This window comes from Leuresthes tenuis, unplaced genomic scaffold, assembly GCF_036924035.1.
Source record: "Leuresthes tenuis unplaced genomic scaffold, fLeuTen1.0.hap1 SCAF_17, whole genome shotgun sequence".
NCBI lineage: Eukaryota > Metazoa > Chordata > Actinopteri > Atheriniformes > Atherinopsidae > Leuresthes > Leuresthes tenuis.
In genome coordinates, this window is record NW_027325371.1 from 29,973,079 (window position 1) to 29,983,958 (window position 10,880).

At 41.7% G+C, this 10,880-nt stretch overlaps 3 non-coding genes across 3 annotated transcripts; 2 read left to right on the forward strand and 1 right to left on the reverse strand.

Annotated features, from left to right (window-relative positions):
- The first annotated feature begins 2,740 nt into the window (after positions 1–2,740).
- Positions 2,741–2,854, forward strand: LOC140274116 (U5 spliceosomal RNA). The gene has a single exon (XR_011908098.1). It is a non-coding gene; the product is annotated as a U5 spliceosomal RNA (small nuclear RNA).
- A 308-nt stretch (positions 2,855–3,162) lies between these two features.
- LOC140274092 (U2 spliceosomal RNA) lies at positions 3,163–3,346 on the forward strand. Its single transcript, XR_011908084.1, has one exon. It is a non-coding gene; the product is annotated as a U2 spliceosomal RNA (small nuclear RNA).
- A 3,198-nt stretch (positions 3,347–6,544) lies between these two features.
- On the reverse strand, positions 6,545–6,658 carry LOC140274304 (U5 spliceosomal RNA). Its single transcript, XR_011908270.1, has one exon. It is a non-coding gene; the product is annotated as a U5 spliceosomal RNA (small nuclear RNA).
- Positions 6,659–10,880: the final 4,222 nt, after the last annotated feature.

The window sequence follows — 10,880 nt, forward strand, 5'->3', positions numbered from 1 at the left end:
CCCGCTTTTTACAAACCATGGTCGGACTTTCACACCTTCTTGTAGCTGAACAACTCCGCTCCCTCTTTTGATTGTGTACAGTCGGGCATACAAACCTGTTCTTACCCGCTTTTTACAAACTATGGTCGGACATTCAAACCTTCTTGTAGCCGAACACATCCACTCCTGCTTTTGATGATGTATGGTTGGGCATTCGCACCTTTTCTTACCCATTTTTCAGTAATTATGGGTGGATATTCACACCTTCTTGCAGCGGAACACCTCCTCTCCCGCTTACGATTATGTGCGGTTTGATATTCGAAAATTTTCTTTCATGTTTTATAGCAATTATTGATGGACATTCATACCTTCTTGAAGCCGAACACATCCACTCCTGCTTTTGATGATGTATGGTTGGGCATTCGAACCTACTTGTTGCCCGTTTTTCATTAATTATGGGTAGACATTCACACCTTGTCGCAGCCAAACACCTCCGCTCCCTGTTTTGATCATGTATGTTTTGACATTCGCACCTTTTCTCACCTGCTTTTTACTATTGTCGGCCAATCACAGCTTCCTCTCCACCATACTTGTATGGTAGGAAATTCTCACCCACTCTCATCCGAAGACCTCTCCTCCCGCTTTTGTTAATATTTAGTCGGGCATTCGAACCTTTTCTTACCCACTTTTTACAAATTTTGGTCGAACATTCACACCTACTTGACGCTGAATACTTCCGCTCCACCTTTTAGTGATGTATGGTTGGCATTTGCACCTTTTGTTACCCTCTTTTTATACTGATTGCTGAAGATTAAGTTGTTCTTTCTCAAACTACAATTTTTTTTTAATTGTTGAAACTTGATTTGAAGTGGATAAATAAGGAGGACAAACAGTTTTAAGTCACGCTGATAGAAGAAATTAATTTTATAGCAAAATCTGTATTTCGTCATATGTCGAGAGATGCTTATTGCTGAAGAAGTTCTTTCTCATTCTACAAAGTACAACGTTGTTTATCGTTGAAACTTGATTAGACATGAATAAATATGAAGGACAAAGCAGTCTTAACTTGGTTTGAGTTAATTAATTCGTTTTATAGGAGAATCCGAATTCGTGCTTATTTTCGGATTCCTGAAGAATGAGTCTGGTTCTTTCTCATAATACAAAGTTTGTTGTTTATTGTTGAAACTTCATCAGAAGTGAAGAAATAAATGAATGCCTATCAACAAATGTGGGATCTAAACTCTACTGCTTCCTCTAAAATAATTTCTTTTCTCAATTCAGAAATGTGTGTGTGTAAGTCACAACACCCGTGACACCAAAACGGCTTTCTTTTCTCTCTTTTCTCTACACTCTGCACTATGAGCACACACACCAAATCAGAAAGGCTTTTTTCTCTCTTTTCTACATTATGGACTGTGGGGACACAAAACCGCTCTCTCTTTTTTTTTTTGATTGTGTGCCAGGGCGTTGTCTCACGTATTAGATTATGCTTAAGATACGAATGGGTTTATCAGTCACATCAGAATCCATACATACTGATCCTCCCGTAATAAAATGGTCGGATCTTATCAAACACACTTTGTTTCTTGTGACAATCAAGTCAGCGAAACAGCGTATACACGTCAAGACACTGAATCAAGTTTGCCACAAGCACTCATAAGTTTGGCAGTATTGCTCTGCCGTCAGCAATCATACACCCATTTTATTTTCGTGAGACGTGCAGGCACCTGTTCATCTACTGTTCTATCACTATGAATTAGTTTATCTATTATCAATAGGGATACTTCTACAACTACTATCAAAGTATGTCCAGACTTCTTATGTTGTCAGTTGCTATATATGAATAAGTGGGTAGCTACTGACAAGCATTAAGCATGTCACACAGCCCAAACATATAACATTTCAGGACACACCACACAGTTAACAACCACAGTGAAGTGTCAAAGCCCAAACATTCAACAGGACACTTACACAACACATTCAAATCAAACAGTCAGACAACATACAAGAACATATACCCCAGCCGGCATTGCTCCCTGCCTATTTTCCTACAGCTCACTATGTGTGCGCACACCTTTATTCACAAACTCTTCAACTTATTCTCTTTTACCGAAGCTGCTACAGCTCGATTGGCCGAATACCCTTAGATCCTATTTCGGTGAATTTGACATCTGCCTTACATGTAACAGATTAGCGGTTTAGCAGTTTTAATTTAGTTTCAGTGAAGGAATTCATTTTATAGCAAAATCCGAAATCGTGAAGCACTCATGAAAGTAAGCTTATTCTCGGATTCCTGAAACTTTAGATTTGCTCTTTCTTTTACTGCAAAGTACAACGTTGTTTTTTTTGTTTAAATCTTTCTAGACATGGTAAATATGAACGACAAAGCAGTTTTAACATAGTTTGAGTGAAGGAATTCATTTTATAGATAAAATCCCAAGAGTCTGCAGAGAAAAGAGAGTGAATGCGAAGTAGACTTTAACACGGCTATGGGAGCGAGCCGAGTGTCGGCTAACCGGGAGAATTGCTTGAAAGAAACGCGACACTGAATGAGCGGTCAGAACAAAGCCTCAATACGGGATTCTCGTGGTGTTTTTGTTGCTGCCTTGTCTTTTGCATAGAGTAAAAGAAAAGGCAGCCATCGAAGAGGGCCCGATTGTTCCTACTTGGTCAGCCGAGGAGCAGGGGGGGGGGGGGCAAGTGTCTCAACCAAGCAAAGCTCACCACGCCTGATGCCCTGCTCCCGCAGTGACGGATAATCGTACTCTGGTTTCTCTTCATAACATACAAGTCTTTCGCCTTTTACTAAAGACTTCCGTGGAGAGCAGCACTAATGAGTTGTTTCTATTTTTGGCAGGCTTTACCTTTGCGGGTGAAGCCCTTTCTGTCTGTGCAAAAGAAATCTTGTTACTGGACAGAGTGACTTCTCTGAGTAGAGTCGCCTTACTTGTTGCGATTGTGCCGATGTTCGAAGCTGGAGTGCAAAGTTGTTGCTTGAATGGTGCTTGCTGGAGCATGCGGGAGTGCAAAGTTATACCATTTAAAAGGGCTGAAGAGTGCTCAGTGCAGCGGGTGGGCGGAGGTGCAACGTGACACTCTGGCCACCTATGGCCATAAAAAGATCACTGCTACAAGTGCGCATTGTGCCAGCAAGGGCCCTCGGACCTGAAACAGTGGACAGTTATCGCTTCTCGGCCTTTTGGCTAAGATCAAGTGTAGTATCTGTTCTTATCAGTTTAATATGTCCTCTATACGAGGACAACATATTAAATGGATTTTTAAGAATAGGAGTTGAAAAAGAAGCTTGCTCCGTTCACTCCAAGCCTCGACCCGGTACTGCAGTGCCGCTGGGAACGGTGCGCTCTCCTCTGCTCCTGTGAAAAAGCAAACAGCGGTGCAGGATGGAAGTTTCAGGGAGCCCAAGATGAAACTTTCTTTTAATCTGCTGAGAAAAGAGAGTGAATGCGAACTGGACTTTAACACGGCTCTGGGAGCGAGCCGAGTGCGGGCTAACCGGGAGAATTGCTTGAAAGAAACGCGACACCGAATGAGTGGTCAGAACAAAGCCTCAATACGGTGTTCCTGTGGTGTTTGTGGCTGCCTTGTCTTTTGCACAGAGTAAAAGACAAGGCAGCCATCGAATAGATTGTTTCTACTTGGTCAGCCGAGGAGCAGGGGGGGGGGGCAAGCGTCTCAACCAAGCAAAGCTCACCAAGTAGGAACAATCGGGCCCTTTTCGATGGCTACAACACCTGAAAGAGATATTGATGCGAGACCCAATCAAATGCTTTTTCAAAGTCTAAATTTAAGATGACAAGCCGGGTGTTTCTGTCTCTAGCGTAATCAATGATGTCTCGAATCAGTACGAGGCTGTCGGTGAGTTGTCTCCCTTAGATGGCACAAGCTTGGTCTGGGTGAATTACCTCCTCTAAAACAGAGGACATCCGTGTCGCTAAAACCTTGCTAAAATGTTTACAGTCAAAGTTTAAAAGTGTGATGGGCCTCCAATTCTTTAGGTCAGTCTTATCATTTTTTTTATAAAGTAGAGTCACTATTCCCACTCTAAAACTGTCAGGCAGTCGGTCGAGTTTTTCAAAATCTTTAAAAACATCTAAAATGTCTGATGATAAAAGGTCCCAATAGGTCAGATAGAATTCTGCAGGAAGCCCGTCTAAACCCGGAGCTCGACTTCTCTTAAAACCTGTTAGGCATTTTTTTAACTCTAAAGCAGTAAAATTCTGTGTCAAGTGTGCATTCTCTTTTACGGTTTTGTCAACGAATTTTAAGATTTCTGCCGATGTTTCCAAGTGCACTGGTTTCTCTTTGTACATGTTACTATAAAAGGTATGTACAGTTTCAATCATCTCTTGTGTGGATTTTGTTAAAAACCCATCTTCTCTTTTTAGATTTTGAATACACTCCTTTTTATTTATAACTTTCTTTCTTTTTCACCTTCCTCAATTTCCTGCTCCCTGCTTCTTACAAAAATTCCTTTACTCTTTATTTCTGCTAAAACTGACATTTCCTTTTTGACATCTTTGATTTCTTCTTTAAAGTCTATGCCACACTGATTTAGTTTAAAGTAGCGCTGTAAGCGTTTATGTAGTCCCATCATACATCTATTCTCTTTCCTTTTTTTACGTTTACCTTGCTGTTTAAAAAAAGTCTGGGTCGTTTCCTTCACCATTTCCCACCATTGTGCATGTGTTTCGTAGAGGTCTTGAAGGGTCTGCCACTCTTTATAACATTCCCTGTACTGACTGACTATGATTTCATCCTCCAACAGGGAACAGTTGAGTTTCCACAGACCACTTCCTACCGTCACACCAGAAGGGGGTGAAAGGGTGCAGGAGAGCATAAGGTGGTCTGAAAAGAAAACAGGGGTTAATCTAACATCAGTGGGTGGGCAATCTCTAGTAAAGAAATAATCAATGCGAGAGGCTCTGGTGCCATCATGACTAAACCAGGTGAAGCCCTCCTCTCTGGGATGCATGGTTTTAAAACAGTCAGTAAGCTTAAAATCCCTGCATATGCCCTGAAGTAAAATCGAAGTCTTATCCACTTTAAAATCTACCCCTGCTCTTTTTCTATCTTTCCTGCTCAAGATACAGTTAAAATCCCCTCCTACAACTAAAGGTACTTGCCCTAGCATGTAAAGCTGTATATCTTCTAAAAGGTCATACCTTTCATTTTTTCCATTGAAACCATAAATATTTAAGAGGTTAAAGTCTTGCCCCATAAAATTCAAGTGTGCTAAAAGTGCCCGTCCGTCTCTCACCACTGTGCTACCTTTCACCAGAACATGCAGATTTTTAATTAGAATGGCCACACCATCATTTTTATTTTGATTTGAGCCACTCCATATCGATAAATGGGGCCACATTTCCTCCCATTGTCTATGGTTTTTTAAAAAAGGTAGTCCACATTCTTGTATTAAAAACACATCTGATTTTATGGAGTCTAAGAAGGATAAAATACTCTGGGCTCTTGTCTTTGATTTCACACTTCTCACATTTAGTGTTGAGAAGGTGAGAGCCATTAAAAGCATAAAGGAAAGTAGGTATGTCATTTTCGTTTTTCTAAGTTATCAAAACAAATTACACACAGGTTATTTCTTGGGAAACTAGCTCTTGCTTCATTTCTTTAGGTGAAAAGTGAGTAGGGTGATCTATATTTCCTTTTCGGACTCTCGGTGTTGGCCTCTGACGCAATGTTGCATTTAACTTTGAGTCCCTGGGGGTTGATTGCAGAGCTGAAGTTAAAAAGGAGACCTCATTTGGTGAGTCGGAGGGGAAGACTCTAGGTTCTTCCACTGAAGAACTGTCTGAAAGGGACCTAACCCTTCCTCTTCGGCTGTTGACCTTCGGGGAGGTGAGTATCTTCACTAGACTCACCTGTCTGCTCTTCCTCCTCATTTAGCGTAGCTCCACCCTCTGCCTGTGAATTCTCACAGACTTCAACACTGAGTGGTGAGGCCTCTACAGGCCCCTCCCCTTTTTGCTCCTCACTTCCAATCCAAGCTTTTGGCGGGAAGTTTGAATTTATTGGGTCAACCTCTTCACTTTGTTCACCAACTGCCACCTTTGGTCCTTCTCTTTGTTGGCTTGACTGTGGCTTTACCGTCTTTAATTTGTTGGCAAAAGATTTAGGGCAATCTCTGAAGAGGTGATTTAATTCTCCACAGATATTACATTTCCTGCCATTTGGACACTCTCCAAAAGTTTGCCCAATTTCTCTGCTCTTCCCACATAACACCTTGGTACAAGCCTCAACCAGGTGCCCATGCTCACCACACTTGCGGCAGAACTTGGGCTGCCCCTGGTAGTGGATGTAACCTCGGTTTTCAAGGTGGCCAGAGTGTCGCCCAACCACTGCACTGAGCACTCTTCAGCCCTTTTAAATGGTATAACTTTGCACTCCCGCACGCTCCAGCAAGCACCATTCAAGCAACAACTTTGCACTCCAGCTTCGAACATCGGCACAGTCGCAACAAGTAAGGCGACTCTACTCAGAGAAGTCACTCTGCACAGTAAGAAGATTTCTTTTGCACAGACAGAAAGGGCTTCACCCGCAAAGGTAAAGCCTGCCAAAAATAGAAACAACTCATTAGTGCTGCTCTCCACAGAAATCTTTAGTAAAAGGCGAAAGACTTGTACGTTATGAAGAGAAACCAGAGTACGATTATCCGTCACTGCGGGAGCAGGGCATCAGGCTAGTTGGCATAGCCACCTTCCCCATGGTGAGCTTTGCTTGGTTGAGACGCTTGCTCCCCCCCCCCCCCTTGCTCCTCGGCTGACCAACTAGGAACAATCGGGCCCTATTCGATGGCTGCCTTGTCTTTTACTCTGTGCAAAAGACAAGGCAGCAACAAAAACACCACGAGAATCCCGTATTGAGGCTTTGTTCTGATCGCTCATTCGGTGTCGCGTTTCTTTCAAGCAATTCTCCCGGTTAGCCCACACTCGGCTCGCTCCCATAGCCGTGTTAAAGTCTACTTCGCATTCACTCTCTTTTCTCAGCAGGCTCTTGGGATTTTATCTATAAAATGAATTCCTTCACTCAAACTATGTGAAAACTGCTTTGTCCTTAATATTTACCATGTCTAGAAAGATTTAAACAAAAAAAACAACGTTGTACTTTGCAGTAAAAGAAAGAGCAAATCTAAAGTTTCAGGAATCCGAGAATAAGCTTACTTTCATGAGTTCTTCACGATTTCGGATTTTGCTATGAAATGAATTCCTTCACTCAAACTAAATTAAAACTGCTAAACCGCTAATCTGTTATATGTAAGGCAGATGTCAAATTCACCGAAATAGGATCAAAGGGTATTCGGCCAATCGAGCTGTAGCAGCTTCGGTAAAAGAGTATAAGTTGAAGAGTTTGTGAATAAAGGTGTGCGCACACATAGTGAGCTGTAGGAAAATAGGCAGGGAGCAATGCCGGCTGGGGTATATGTTCTTGTATGTTGTCTGACTGTTTGATTTGAATGTGTTGTGTAAGTGTCCTGTTGAATGTTACATGTTTGGGCTTTGACACGCTTCACTGTGGTTGTTAACTGTGTGGTGTGTCCTGAAATGTTATATGTTTGGGCTGTGTGACATGCTTAATGCTTTTCAGTAGCTACCCACTTATTCATATATAGCAACTGACAACGTAAGAAGTCCGGACATACTTTGATAGAGTAGTTGTAGAAGTATCCTTATTGATAATAGATAAACTAATTCATAGTGATAGAACAGTAGATGAACAGGTGCCTGCACATGTCTCACGAAAATAAAATGGATGTATGATTGCTGACGGCAGAGCAATACTGCCAAACTTATGAGTTCTTGTGGCAAACTTGATTCAGTGTCTTGACGTGTATACGCTGTTTCGCTGACTTGATTGTCACAAGAAACAAAGTGTGTTTGATAAGATCCGACCATTTTATTACGGGAGGATCAGTATGTATGGATTTTGATGTGACTGATAAACCCATTCGTATCTTAAGCACAATCTAATACGTGAGACAACGCCCTGGCACACGATCAAAAAAAAAAGAGAGATCGGTTTTGTGTCCCCACAGTCCATAATGTAGAAAAGAGAGAAAAAAGCCTTTCTGATTTGGTGTGTGTGCTCATGGTGCAGAGTGTAGAGAAAAGAAAGCCGTTTTGGTGTCACGGGTGTTGTGACTTACACACACACATTTCTAAATTGAGAAAGGAAATTATTTTAGAGGAAGCACTAGAGTTTAGATCCCACATTTGTTGATAGGCATTCATTTATTTCCTCACTTCTGATGAAGTTTCAACAATAAACAACAAACTTTGTATTATGAGAAAGAACCAGACTCATTCTTCAGGAATCCGAAAATAAGCTCTATTTTATGAGTTATGCACGAATTCGGATTCTCCTATAAAACGAATTCATTAACTCAAACCAAGTTAAGACTGCTTTGTCCTTCATATTTATTCATGTCTAATCAAGTTTCAACGATAAACAACGTTGTACTTTGTAGAATGAGAAAGAACTTCTTCAGCAATAAGCATCTCTCGACATATGACGAAATACAGATTTTGCTATAAAATTAATTCCTTCTATCAGCCTGACTTAAAACTGTTTGTCCTCCTTATTTATCCACTTCAAATCAAGTTTCAACAATTAAAAAAAATTTGTAGTTTGAGAAAGAACAACTTAATCTTCAGCAATCAGTATAAAAAGAGGTGCAAATGCCAACCAGACATACCTAAAAGGTGGAGCGGAAGTATTCAGCTGCAAGTAGGAGTGAATGTTCGACCATAATTTGTAAAAAGCGGGTAAGAAAAGGTTCGAATGCCCGACTATATATTAACAAAAGCGGGAGGAGAGGTCTTCGGATGAGAGTGGGTGAGAATTTCCAACCATAATCTATAAAATACGGTGAAAAAAAATATGTGAATGCCTCATAGAACACTAAAAGCGGAAGTGTTCGGCTGCAAGAAGGTGTGAATGTCCGACTATATTTGGTGAAAAGCAGGTGAAGCAAGGTCTGAATGCCCAACCTTACATCATCAAAAGCGAGATCAGAGGTGTTTGGCTGCAAGAAGGCCATAGTTTGCCAAAAGCGGGTAAGGTGCGAATGACCGACTAAATATCAACAAAAGTGGGGGCGGAGGTCTTCGGATGCAAGTGGGTGTGAATATCCCACCATACAAGTATGGTGGAGAGGAAGCTGTGAATGGCCGACCATAGTAAAAGGCGGTTGAGAGAAGGTGCGAATGTCAAACCATACATAATCAAAACAGGGAGCGGAGGTGTTCTGCTGTAAGAAGGTGTGAATGTCCAACCATAGTTGGTAAAAAGCGGGTAAGAAAAGGTTAAAATACCCGACTGTACACAATCAATAGCGGGAGCGGAGTTGTTCGGCTCCTAAAAGGTGTGAAAGTCCGACCATGGTTTGTAAAAAGCGGGTAAGAAAAGGTGCGAATGCCCGACAATGTATGATCAAAAGAGGGAGTGGAGGTTTTCGGCTGCAAGAAGGTCTGAATGTCCAACCATAATTTGTAAAAACCGGGGAAGAAAAGGCTCGAAAGCCCGACTATACACCATCAAAAGTGGGAGCGGAGGTGTTCAGCTGCAAGACGGTCTGAATGTCCATCAATAATTGCTAGAAAACATGAAAGAAAATTTTCGAATATCAAACTGCACATGATCATAAGCGGGAGAGGAGGTGTTCAGCTGCAAGAAGGTGTGAATGTCTACCCATAATTACTGAAAAATGGGTAAGAAAAGGTGCGAATGCCTAACCATACATCATCAAAAGAGGGAGCGGAGGTGTTCCGCTGTAAGACGGTGTGAATGTCCGACCATAGATGGTAAAAAGCGGGTAAGAAAAGGTTAAATTACCCGACTGTACACAATCAAAAGAGGGAGCGGAGTTGTTCAGCTAAGAGAAGGTGTGAAAGTCCGACCTTGGTTTGTAAAAAGCGGGTAAGAAAAGGTTCGTATGCCCGAATATACACCATCAAAAGCGGAAGCGGAGGTGTTCGGCTGCAAGATATTGTGAACGTCCGACCAAAGTTTGTAAAAAGCAGTTAAGAAGAGGTTTGAATATCTAACCAAACATAATCAAAAGCGGGAGCAGAGCTGTTCGACTGGAAGTAGGTGTGAATGTCAGATCATAATTTGCAAAAAGCTGATGAGAAAGGGTGAGAATGCCCGACTATACACCATCAAATGCGGTAGCGGAGTTGTTCGGCTGTGAGTAGGTGTGAATCTCCAACCATAATTGCTGAAAAATGTGTTAGAAAAGGTAAAAATGCCGGTCCATACATAATCAAAATCGGGAGAGGTGGTGTTCAGCTGCAAGAAGGTCTAAAAGTCCATCAATAATTGCTAGAAAACATGAAAGAAAATTTTCGAAAATCAAACCACACATGATCATAAGTGGGAGAGGAGGTGTTCAGCTGCAAGAAGGTGTGAATGTCCACCCATAATACCTGAAAAATGGGTAAAAAAAAAGGTGCGAATGCCCAACCATACATCATCAAAAGCAGGAGTGCATGTGTTCGGCTACAAGAAGGTGTGAACGTCCAACCAAAGTTTGTAAAAAGCAGTTAAGAAAAGGTTCGAATATCCAACCATACATAATCAAAAGCGGGAGCAGAGCTGTTCGACTGCAAGTAGGTGTGAATGTCAGATCATAATTTGCAAAAAGCTGATGAGAAAGGGTGAGAATGCCCGACTATACACCATCAAATGCGGGAGCGGAGTTGTTCGGCTGTGAGTAGGTGTGAATCTCCGACCATAATTGCTGAAAAATGTGTTAGAAAAGGTAAGAATGCCGGTCCATACATCATCAAAAGCGAGAGAGGTTGTGTTCGGCTGCAAGTAGGTGTGAATGTCCAGCCATAATTACTCACAAACGGGTAAGAAAAGGTAGT